Below are 13333 nucleotides of genomic sequence, written 5' to 3'. Positions count from 1 at the left end.
TTATTAGGTATCAGTAACAAGCTTGGTTCTTCTCTTGGGATATTTTTTTCATACTTGTGCCTGCTGACTTCTCTTCACCCCTGCGTTGTGGGCATTCCTCAAGACACGCCACTGCTCTGCTACTTCAAGTCATTCCGAGTTTTAGCAAACGTTCCTCACCATCCCTGACCCTTTGCTCTTTATTTAGATTCATGTCACCTGCAGACTCATGTTGGCTATGTGACTTCAGATGAGGTCTGAAATGTGATAAGAAGGTCAGAAAGAATTCACCTTCCATACCACCCACCTCCTGCTTCGTTCTTCCCAACTTTCAGTACCACTGATCTCCTCTTGGTCCTGCAAAGTAACAATCTCCTTACATCGAATGGCCTCTCCATTTTTTCCCCTCCCTCTCTTCCTTCCACCTTTGTTACCTGTATCTACGTTTCTTTCCCTCTTTCAAACTTCAGACAAACTTTTGGGAGGTTCTCATGGTTTGAACTCGAAACTCTGTTCCTTCCTCAAGTCTGTTCTTTGAAAATTATTGCTCAAGTTATTTACTACTAATCAGTTATGTTATTAGAAAATACTAGTATACCAAATACTATTTTAATTTTTTTTAATTCTTTTTTTTTTTTTTTACTGAGGAAGATTCGCCCTAAGCTAATAACTGTTGCCAGTCTTCCTCTTTTTTGCTTGAGGAAGATTCACCCTGAGCTAACATCTGTGCCAGTCTTCCTCTATTTTGTATGTAGGTCACTGCCACAGCATGGCTGCCCACAATTGGTGTAGGTCCGTGCCCAGGAACCGAACGCGGACTGCCAAAGTGGAACGCACCAAACTTAACCGCTGAACCACAGGGCTGGCCCCCGAATACTATTTTTAAAAGACAAATTTGGCAGAACAATGACAACATTATTTCAAATGGATCTTTACTAACAATTATACATTTAAATTAATAATGTGCTGTATGTATGTGTTTCTTGAATTCCCTCTGCACTCAACAATAGGGGTATTAAAATTAATTCTAAGGTATTGTTTGAAAAGTAAGTGGATAGGCAACAGTTCTGATTTGAACTTTAAGATGTATTTAGAGATTTTCTAGTTTTCCAGACCTTTATTCTTTCCTCCTTCAAATACTGGAACTACCTAAATAAGCCTATTGAATCTTTTGGTATACAAGAACCAAAAATCCCATAAAAGGATCAGATGCTACTGAATTCAACTGGCTAATTTTCTACAGACTTATCTATTTTCCTGTAAACCAATACTTTGGTTTTTTGTATTACATTCTTAACTTTTCTTTACAACAAAATAAGTTGGAGATTCCTTGAAGTTGTTTATTTCTCCCATAATTGTCCGGGGCAGGTGTTCCAGTTTGATGGCTAGGTCTTTCCATCTTTTGGCTCCACCATCGCCAAGGCCTTGCTGTCTGCATCAAACATGAAGAAGAGGAGAGAGAGCATGGAGGAGGTATATCTGCTTCTTAAAGGCCCTAGAAGTGGTGTACCTCCCTTCTGTCACATTCTGTCAGCAAGAGCTAGTCTCGTGGCCACCCCAAGATGCAAGGGAGGCTGGGAAATGTGGCCGGGCAGCCGCTTCCCAGTTACCACTGTATCACCATCGATGGGAAGAGTAGGGTTTGGTGGACAACTACTCTCTCTGTCATGTATGGCGTTTGGACAAGTTAAGTACCACAACCCCACAGTAGAGAATACGTTTAACTCGATTAACTCAGATTGGGGGACAGACCAAGAAAGCCTTTGGGGAGGAGGTGGCGTTTGAGCTGTGTCTTGAAAGAAGATTATAAGTTAACCAGGTGAAGAAAAAGATTTTAGGCAGAGAAAGCGTGTAAAAGATAAGGAAGTGTGAAAAAATATGGCCTATTTGGGGGGGGACCAAAGCAGTGCAATAGATGTGGATTGTATTGTGGAGTTATGATAAGATGAGCCAAAAGATGTAGCTAAAGAGCCTTTAGAGTCAAAGGAAAATTATGTATTCAAGAGATATTTAGGATATAGAATCCACAAGGTTTGGAATGAGATGTGACCTAAACAAGGAGAAATAGCCGGGTCAGTGAGGGGCCACCGTCACTGGGGCCACCACATGCCAGGCAGAGGCAACAGCAAGTGCAAGGCCTCAGGTGGGAATGGGGTTGGTGTGTGTGAGGAAAACGAAGGCCTATTGGCTGGAGTGCATGTGGGAGGAGATGAGGTCTGAGACATAGTGAGAGGCCACATCACCCAGGGCCTTATAGACCATGGAAAAAATTTTGGATTTTGTTCTAAATCCAGTGGAAAGTTATTGGAAGATTTTAAGCAGGGGAGTAAACTGAGGATACACATGTATTTATTCAATCACAGCAAATATATTCTGACCCCATTCCCCAAACTACAACATTTTCTAAATGGTACATGTCAATGTGGTGTACTAGTATGGAACTCATTATTTTAGAGTGACATTGACATGTTTATTTGAATTAATGTTCTCAGCTTAGCTGTCTCATGATAAGAACAAGTTCACCGGGGGCGGAGTCAAGATGGCGGCGTAGGCAGACTCTGAACTCACCTCCTCCCGTGGACACAGCCAATTTACAACTACTCGTGGAAAAATTACCCCTGAGACAGAACTGAAAACTGGATAAGAGGAACTCCTGCAACAACGGACAATCCTAACTGGGGTAGAAGAGGCAGAGACTCCCTTCTGGAGAGGAAAAACGCCACCTTCACAAGCCGCCAGCTTCACGGCCTCCGGGAGCAGCGCACAGGTACGCAGCCTCCCTGGAGGCGTGGGGCCCTGAGCCGGGAAGCGCCCCCGCTGTGGGCATTTTGTGGACCCAGCACAATTGAGACCAGCAGCATAATATCTGACTTTGCCTGCTACTAAAGCATTGGGTAGCACCCCCAGAAAACCCGGTTCACAAAGAAACTAAAACTGGCTCTTAAAGGGCCCGCCCCCAACCCCACCCGCTCCAGAAAGCATCCTAAAATCACCAGAAAGAAAGGTGCACAGTGCTTCGGTGACAAGAGACTCACCTAATAGGCCCTGAGTGCATCTCGGTGAGGGGTGAGACCTCTCCAGGGACTGGGACATTGGCGGCGGCCATTGTTGTGGCCTGGTGTGAGCGTGCTGACACAGACGCCATTGGAGTTCTCCCTGAGGCCTGCTAGCCCAGGGTCTGCTCCACCCGCTAGGGCACCGATTTAATCCAGCTCAGCCAGGGCAGGCAGCCCACCCTAGAGACTAGCCCCACCCAACAACAAGCCCTCAGGCAACGTGTGGGCCTGCATAGATTGGTGACTGGATTCTCTGCAGCCTGGCAACTGAGCTGACTTGAGCGGGGCAGGGTGTGCACAAAGGAGTGGGTGGAGAGTGTGGGGCGGTGGCAGAGTGTGTGGGGCTCCCGCCGTGGAGAGACTGGGTCCACTTGGGGAGGTCGGGGCGCTCACACGGGGCAGGACTGTGTTGACTGTGTGTGTGGACCTGTGGGCGGCAGGGCTTCTCAGCCACAGAAGACTTGTACTTCTCAAAGACCCACATAGGAGGTTTGCTCCACCTTCCAAAACCTGAAACAATTGGGTGCTCCTGTGCCTGAGGCCAGCCCCACCCAGCTGCAATCCTCAGAGAGCTGACAAGAGACCTAATAGGCTAGAGGCTTACAGCAATTGTAAGGACCTGAGCCTAACAACCTGCCACGGTGGGGGCCTACTCACTTAAAAGAAATACTGCAACACAAATGTGGTATTAGAACTTGCAGCCAACTGTGCTGGGGCTCCCCACAGCTGATAAAGAGACTGAAGGGCCCACAACAACTACAAGCAGCTGAGCATTACAACAGCTGGCCAGGAGCATAACTCAGCCTCCCTGGGTGCCTACAGGGAGAGCAAACAGGCCACAGCAGAAGGATACACGTAGCCCACATAGGGGTCACCCCTGGAACATTGAGAACTGAGGGAAGCACACTGGAAGCCTCCTAAGCCATCACTTACATAAGGTCACCTATCCAAGAGCAGGAGACGTAGCTGACCTACCTAATACGTAGACACAAGCACAGGGAAAGAGGCAAAATGAAGAGGCAAAAGAGTACATTCCAAGTAAGGGAACAGGACAAAACCCCAGAAAAGGAACTTAGTGAAACAGAAATGAGCAACCTACCTGGCAGAGAGTTCAAACTAAGAGTGTTAAGGATGCTCACTGATCTGGGGAGAAGAATAGATGGACTCAGTGAGAATGTCAACAAAGAAATGGAAGATATAAAAAAGAACCAATCAGAAATGAAGAATACAATACTGGAAATGAAAAACTCATTAGAGGGACTCAAAAGCAGAGTAGAGGATACAGAAGGACGGATCTGTGAGCTGGAAGAAAGACTAGAAGAAATTACCCAAGGTGAACAGGTAAAAGAGAAAAGAATTAAAAAGAGTGAGGACAGTCTAAGGGACCTCTGGGACAACATCAAGCGCACTAACATCCGTGTTATAGGTGTCCCGGAAGGAGAAGAGCGAGACAAGGGGGCAGAGAATCTATTTCAAGAAATAATAGATGAAAACTTCCCTAACCTAAGGAAGGAAACAGACATCCAGGTACAGGAGGCACAGAGAGCCCCAAACAAGATAAACCCAAAGAGGCCCACACCAAGACACATCATAATCAAAATGTCCAGAATTAAAGATAAAGAGAGAATCCTAAAAGCCGCAAGAGAATGTCAAGTTACATACAAAGGAAACCCCATAAGGCTATCAGCTGACTTCTCAGCAGAAACCTTACAGGCTAGAAGAGAATGGCATGATATATTTAAAGTGCTAAAAGGAAAAAACTTACAGCCAAGAATACTCTACCCAGCAAGGTTATCGTTCAAAATGGAAGGAGAGATCAAAATTTTCCCAGATAAGCAAAAATTAAAGGAGTTTGTCACCAAGAAACCAGTGTTACAAGAAATGTTAAAGGGACTGATTTAAGGGGAAAAGAGAAGACCACAAATAGGAAAAATTATCTATTTCCACGATTAGAACGTAATGGATACAAATGCACAAAAAAGAGGTTGGATATGATATCAAAAACATAAAAGGAGGGAGGAGGGTAGTTAAAGAGTACAGCTTTCAGACAGAGGTCAAACTAAAGTGACCATTAATTCTGTATAGAAGAAGTAAGGAACAGAGAAGGACTACTAAAACACTGAGGAAAAAAAAAAAAAAAGTTAAAAAATGGCAGTAAGTACATACTTATCAATAGCTACTTTAAACGTCAATGGACTAAATGCTCCAATTAAAAGGCATAGGGTGGCTGACTGGATAAAAAAACAAGACCCATATATATGCTGCATACAAGAGAAACACTTCAGACCTAAAGACACTCACAAACTGAAAGTGAAGGGATGGAAAAAGATACTCCACGCAAATGGCAATGAAAAGAAAGCTGGGGTAGCAGTACTCATATCAGACAAAAATAGACTTTAAAACAAAAACTGTAAAACGAGACAAAGAAGGGCATTACATAATGATCAAGGGAACAATCCAACAAGAGGATATAACACTTGTAAATATCTACGCACCCAATGTAGGTGCACCTAAATATATAAAGCAATTATTAACAGACATAAAAACAGAAATAGACAGTAACACAATAATAGTAGGGGACTTTAACACTCCACTTACACCAACGGATAGATCATCCAAACAGAAGATCAATAAGGAAACATTGGCCTTAAACGACACACTAGAACAGATGGACCTAGTAGATATATACAGAGCATTCCATCCAAAAACCGAAGAATACACGTTCTTTTCAAATGCACATGGAACGTTCTCCAGGATTGATCACATATTAGGCCACAAAACAAGTCTCCATAAATTTAAGAAGATTGAAATAATACCAAGCATCTTTTCTGACCACAAAGGTATGAAACTAGAAATCAACTATAGGAAGAAAATCAGAAAAGCCACAAATACATGGAGATTAAACAAAATGCTACTGAACAACGACTGGGTTAATGAAGAAATCAAAGAAGAAATCAAAAAATACCTGGAGACAAATGAAAATGAAAATACGACATGCCAGAATTTATGGGATACAGCAAAAGCGGTTCTAAGAGGGAAGTTTATAGCAATACAGGCCTATCTCAACAAACAAGAAAAATCTCAAATAAACAATCTAACAATGCACCTAAAGGAACTGGAAAAAGAAGAACAAACAAAGCCCAAAATCAGTAGAAGAAGGGAAATAATAAAAATCAGAGCAGAAATAAATGAAATAGAGACCAAAAAACAATAGAAAAAATTAATAAAACCAAGAGCTGGTTCTTTGAAAAGATCAACAAAATAGACAAACCTTTAGCTAGACTCACCAAGAAAAAAGAGAGAAGGCACAAATAAGTAAAATCAGAAATGAAAGAGGAGAGGTTACAACAGACACCTCAGAAATACAAAAGATTATAAGAGAATACTATGAAAAACTATATGCCAACCAATTCGACAATCTGGAAGAAATGGATAAATTCTTAGAATCATACAACCTTCCAAAACTGGATCAAGAAGAAGTAGAGAAGTTGAATAGACCAATCACCAGTAAGGAGATCGAAACAGTAATCAAAAACCTCCCCAAAAATAAAAGTCCAGGACCAGACGGCTTCCCTGGTGAATTCTACCAAACATTCAAAGAAGACTTAATACCTATCCTTCTCAAACTCTTCCAAAAAATTGAGGAGGGGGGGAAGCTCCCTAACTCATTCTACGAAGCTGACATTACCCTGATACCAAAACCAGACAAGGACAACACAAAAAAAGAAAATTACAGGCCAATATCACTGATGAACATCGATGCGAAAATCCTCAACAAAATACTAGCAAATCGCATACAACAATACGTTGAAAAGATTATACACCATGATCAAGTGGGATTTATTCCAGGTATGCAGGGATGGTTTAACATTCGCAAATCAATCAACGTAATACACCACATTAATAAAATGAAGAACAAAAATCACATGATCATCTCAATAGATGCAGAGAAAGCATTTGACAAGATCCAGCATCCATTTATGATAAAAACTCTGAATAAAATGGGTATAGAAGGAAAGTACCTCAACATAATAAAGACCATATATGAGAAACCCACAGCTAATATCATCCTCAATGGTGAAAAACTGAAAGCTATCCCTCTAAGAACAGGAACCAGACAAGGATGCCCACTGTCACCACTCCTATTTAACATAGTATTGGAAGTCCTAGCCAGAGCAATCAGGCAAGAGAAAGAAATAAAAGGGATCCAAATTGGAAAGGAAGAAGTGAAACTGTCACTATTTGCAGATGACATGATTTTATATATAGAAAACCCTAAAGAATCCACCAGAAAACTTTTAGAAGTAATAAACGAATATGGGAAAGTTGCAGGATACAAAATCAACATACAAAAATCAGTTGCATTTCTGTACACTAACAACGAAGTAGCAGAAAGAGAAATTAAGAATACCATCCCATTTACAATTGCAACAAAAGAATAAAATACCTAGGAATAAACTTAACCAAAGAGGTGAAAGATCTGTACACGAAAACTATAAAACATTTCTGAAAGAAATTGAAGAAGACACAAAGAAATGGAAAGATATTCCGTGCTCTTGGATTGGAAGAATTAACATAGTTAAGATGTCCATACTTCCTAAAGCCATCTATAGATTCAATGCAATCCCTATCAAAGTTCCAACAACATTTTTCACAGAAATAGAACAAAGAATCCTAAAATTTATATGGAACAACAAAAGACCCCGAATAGCTAAAGGAATCCTGAGAAAAAAGAACAAAGCTGGAGGTATCACACTCCCTGATTTCAAAATATACTACAAAGCTATAGTAACCAAAACAGCATGGTACTGGCACAAAAACAGACACACAGATCAATGGAATAGAATCGAAAGCCCAGAAATAAACCCACACATCTACGGACAGCTAATCTTTGACAAAGGAGCCAAGAACATACAATGGGGAAAAGAAAGTCTCTTCAACAAATGGTGTTGGGAAAACCGGATAGCCATATGCAAAAAAATGAAAGTAGACTCTTACCTTACACCATACACAAAAATTAACTCCAAATGGATTAAAGACTTGAACGTAAGACCTGAAACTGTGAAAGTTCTAGAAGAAAACATAGGCAGTACGCTCTTCGACATCAGTCTTAGCAACATCTTTTCAAACACCACATCTGACCGGGCAAGAGGAACAATAGAAAAAATAAACAAATGGGACTACATCAAACTAAAAAGCTTCTGCACAGCAAAGGAAACCATCAACAAAACGAAAAGACAACCTAAGAATTGGGAGAAGATATTTGCAAACCATACATCTGATAAGGGCTTAATCTCCAAAATATATAAAGAACTCATGCATCTCAACAACAACAAAACTACCAACCCAATTAAAAAATGGGCAAAAGACCTGAACAGACATTTCTCCAAAGAAGATATACAGATGGCCAACAGACACATGAAAAGATGTTCAAAATCACTAACTATCAGGGAAATGCAAATCAAAACTACAATGAGATATCACCTCACGCCCGTCAGAATGGCTATAATTAACAAGACAGGAAACAACATGTGTTGGAGAGGTTGTGGAGAGAAGGGAACTCTCATACACTGCTGGTGGGAGTGCAAACTAGTGCAGCCACTATGGAAAACAGTATGGAGATTCCTCAAAAAATCAACGATAGAACTACCATATGATCCAGCTATTCCACTGTTGGGTATTTATCCAAAGAACTTGAAAACACCAATTTGCAAAGGTACATGCACCCCTGTGTTCATTGCAGCCTTATTCACAATAGCCAAGACTTGGAAGCAACCTAAGTGCCCATCAAGGGACGAATGGATAAAAAAGCTGTGGTATATATACACAATGGAATACTACTCAGCCATAAGAAACGATGAAATCCAGCCATTTGTGACAACATGGATGGACATTGAGGGCATGATGCAAAGTGAAATAAGTCAGAGGGAGAAGGTCAAATACCGTATGATTTCCTTCATTAAGTAGTAGATAATAACAACAATAAACAAACACATAGGGACAGAGATTGGATTGGTGGTTACCAGAGGGGAAGGGGGGAGGGAGGAGGGTGAAAGGGATAATTGGGTACATGTGTGTGGTGATGGGTTGTAATTAGTATTTTGGTGGTGAACATGATGTAATCTATGCAGAAATAGAAGTACAATGATGTACACCTGAAATTTTTACAATGTTATAAACCAATGTTACTGCAATAAACAAAAAAATTAAAAAAAAAAAAAAAAAAAAAAAAAGAACAAGTTCACCTGCAACAGGAATAGAGAAAGACAACAGGGTATAGGGAGAGGAGGGAATGAGAAAATAATGTCAAATGTTGCCGATTTTAATTTTTCAAAAAATGAAACATTTGGGTATGGTTTTGAAAAGCCAAGCCAAGATTCAGTGCTGGGGGAGGTCCCCAAAAAGAAAGTTTCCTTCTCGTGTAAGATAATGGCATCATTCCCCCCCAAAGGCAGTGCCCCGATTCTCTTGGAGTCTATGAAATGGGCTGGCCCAGCAACTCCGTGCAGAGGATTCTGGGGAGAGTTCAAGAGAAGTTCAAGAGAATTGTAAATTAGAAAACTCCTGCTTCTAAATAGGAATCTGGGACATGATATCTGAAAACAAACTTTTCAAAAGTGCCTTTACTAGACCCAAAGAATGGTCTTAGGAAAGGGAAAAGCACAGTTGCCTATAGGATGTGGTATGAGAGGATTCCCTATTCACAATGGCTCCCTGTAACCCCTCGCTAACCCCAGGAACTTTCCAAAGTGCTTGGTATTAAAATGTCATTCTGTTGGTTGGGGTGAGATTTTTCTCTCTTAGACTGCCATGGAAATGCCCTTACCCTGATATGGCGGATGCACTCATAACTGAATAACAGACAGGAATCCTATCTTATACAGTGTCTCCTGAAGCTCCTAAGTCAGCACACAGAAGATGCTCCTTCTCGCCCACATGAGGATATCGCAACACTTCAATGGACAACTCAAGTCTCCTCTGCTTTCCTTTCCCCAAGCCCGGCAGACAACCTTGCTTCATAATTTAAAAAACAATCAAGGCTATGGGGTGTGAATTTCTTGATTTTCCTGCCCTCTTATCTACACATTTATCTCCCTCTGTCCATTTTCTGAAAATTAGTTCCCTGCAGTCACTGAGGGTGATTCAAGGCTCCTTCCATAGCTATATTCTTGGTTCCATTTCCTCTTGCATTAATTCCTTAATTGTTTGCTTCCTTCCAAAACATTTTACTGAGTTCCTACTGGGTGCATGCTGGGATGCTGGGAATATAGTTGTGATAATTAAGACAGTCAAGGTGGAGCTTACATTCTAACGAGAAGAATCCTCTTTATTGGGTTTTCAATCTTTCTTTCTCAAGTGGCTCCATCTCTACAACCTAAAACCGCATCCAATTCTCTCCCTACTAAAAAAATAGAAAAATATTTAAAAATCTCTTGACTTTGTGCTCCCTTCTTTTTTTTTTTTGTGAGGAAGATCAGCCCTGAGCTAACATCCATGCCAATCCTCCTCTTTTTGCTGAGAAAGACTGGCCCTGGGCCAACATCTGTGCCCATCTTCCTCCACTTTATATGGGACGCCGCCACAGCATCGCCTGAGAAGCGGTGCATGGGTGTGCGCCTGGGATCCGAACCCGGGCTGCCAGCAGCAGAGCATGTGCACTTAACCGCTACGCCACGGGGCTGGCCCCTGTGCTCCCTTTTTTTTTTTTTTTTGTGAGGAAGATCAACCCTAAGCTAACATCCATGCCAATCCTCCTCTTTTTGCTGAGGAAGACTGGCCCTGGGCCAACAACTGTGCCCATCTTCCTCCACTTTATATGGGACGCGGCCTCAGCCTGGCCCCATAAGCGGTGCATCGGTGGGCACCCAGGATCCGAACCCCGGCGCCAGCAGCGGAGCGAGCACACTTAACTGCTACGCCACAGGGCCGGCCCCTGTGCTCCCTTCTTGATACTTACTTATCACTTCCCTTCCCTTGTCAATATAAGAAAACATATGAGAAACATCATATTATAGGGTTTCTAAAACTTGAGTTCATGTGAACTTTTTTTTTTTGATGAGGAAGAGTTGCCCTGAGCTAACATCTGTTGCCAATCTTCCTCTTTTTTTGCTTGAGGAAGATTAGCCCTGAGCTAACATGTGTGCCAATCTTCCTCCGTTTTCTATGTGGGTCGATGCCACGGCACGGCTGACAAGTGATGTAGCTCTGCGCCTGGGATCTGAACCTGGGCCACCAAGGTGGAGCATGCCAAACATAACCACTACACCACAGGGCCGGCCACACACATGAACTGTTTTTAAAGACCCATGGTCGATATCTTACACTCTATACAAAAATAAACTCAAAATGGAATATAGACCGAACTGTAAACCTTAAAATTATAAAACTTAAACTTTGTTAAAAAACATTGAAGAAAATTTTTGTGACCTTGAGATACACAAAGATTTGTTAGATATATTACCAAAATACAAGCCATAAAAGAAAAAAATTGACAAAATGGGCTTCATCAAAATTAAGAACTTCTGCTCTTCAAAAGACACTGGTAAGAGAACGAAAAGATAAACCATACCTTGGGACAAAATATTTGCAAATCACATATCTTATAAAGACCTTCTATCCAGAATATACAAAGAGCTTAAAACTCAACAACAAGAAAATAAACTGAATTAAAAAATAGGCAAAAGATCTGAACAGACATTTCACCAAAGTAGATGTACAGACAAATAAGCTCATGAAAAGATGCAAACAGCATTAGTAATTTGACAAATGCAAATTAAAACCACAAGAAGTAACCATTACATCCACACTAGAATTGCTCAGAATTGCTAAAATTAGACTAAACCAAGTATTGGTGAGGATGAGGAGGAACAGGAACTCTCATACACTGCTGGTGGGAATGTAAAATAGTACAACTACTTTGGGAAATCATTTACCAGTTTCTCAAAGAGTTAACCTTATACCTGTCAGATGACCCAGCCATTTCATGACTAGTTATTTACCCAAGTGAAAAATAAGCAAATGCCCATACAAATACTTGTATACAAAGGTTCAGAGCAGCTTTATTTGCAGTAGTCCAAAACTGGAAACAACTCAATGTGCCTCAGCAAATGCATGGATAAACAAATTGTGTTATAGCCACACAATGGACTACTACTCAGCAATAAAAAGGAATGAACTATTGATACACACAACAACATACATGCATCTCAAAGTTATTATGCTTGGTGTAGGCCAGACAAAAAAGATTGCACACTGCATGCTTCCATTTATATAAAATTCTAGAAAATGCAAAGTAATCTATGGTGACAGCAAATCAGTAGTTGCTTGGGGATGGGGGACCAGGAAGGTATGGGAGGTGGGATTACAAAGTGGCATGACGAGACATTTTGGAATAATGGATATATTCATTATTTTTATTGTGATGATGGTTTCATGAATGTATGTGTTTGTCAAAGCTTATCAAATTGTAGCCTCAAATATGTGCAGTGTGTCACTTGTCAATTATACCTCAACAAAGAATTGTTTTTTAAAATGCTACATAATGTTCAATCCCATTAATATGACATTCTTGCAAAAGCACAACTATAGAGACAGAAAACATATCAGTGGTTGCCAGGAGCTAACTAGAGGTGATAGAAGAATTGATTAACTACGAAGTGGCATGAGGACATTTTGCAGATGGTGGAACTGTTCTATATTTTTATTGTAGTGATGACTACAGAACTATATACATTTGTCAAAATTCACAGGACCATACACTAAAGAGGGTAAATTTTACTGTATATAAATTATACCTTAAATTTAAAAATAGCAAATAAAATAATTCTATGAACACCAGTGTAGTTTTTATTAAAATTCCACATAATAGTACACATGTAAAATCAAGTATATTTTTCCATAAAGCAAGTTTATTACTTATACATTTAAACCAAAATACACATACAAATCAAATTTTAAAAACTACAAATTCAGTACCATTCAAATAAGCAATCTTAATTCAACCAAGATGGACAAGGTTATTTTGCTAAAAATAAAACATTTGTGGGTGTGATCTTTCTCTGAGACCACACACCCAGCCACGCCCAATACCTAGCACAGAACGGACTCTCTCTCAAGTCCTATCTCCCCTCCTGGATGGTCTTTTCCCTTCTTCTGTTTCCCTTCTAGATCCTCACAGCTACTCCACCCCCTAGGGGTCCAGCTCCAATTGTGTCTCAGTCTCAGGTGTCAGTTGCCAGCCATTTCTGCTCCCCACAGGTCTCCTGTTAGATAAGGGAAAATAGGAGCTTCTGATCCTA

The sequence above is a fragment of the Ceratotherium simum genome, chromosome 9 (assembly GCF_057802395.1).
Source record: "Ceratotherium simum simum isolate JZ-2026a chromosome 9, ASM5780239v1, whole genome shotgun sequence".
In the NCBI taxonomy this organism is placed as follows: domain Eukaryota; kingdom Metazoa; phylum Chordata; class Mammalia; order Perissodactyla; family Rhinocerotidae; genus Ceratotherium; species Ceratotherium simum.
The sequence above is the reverse complement of the archived record's forward strand: the minus strand, read 5'-3'. Positions refer to the sequence as shown.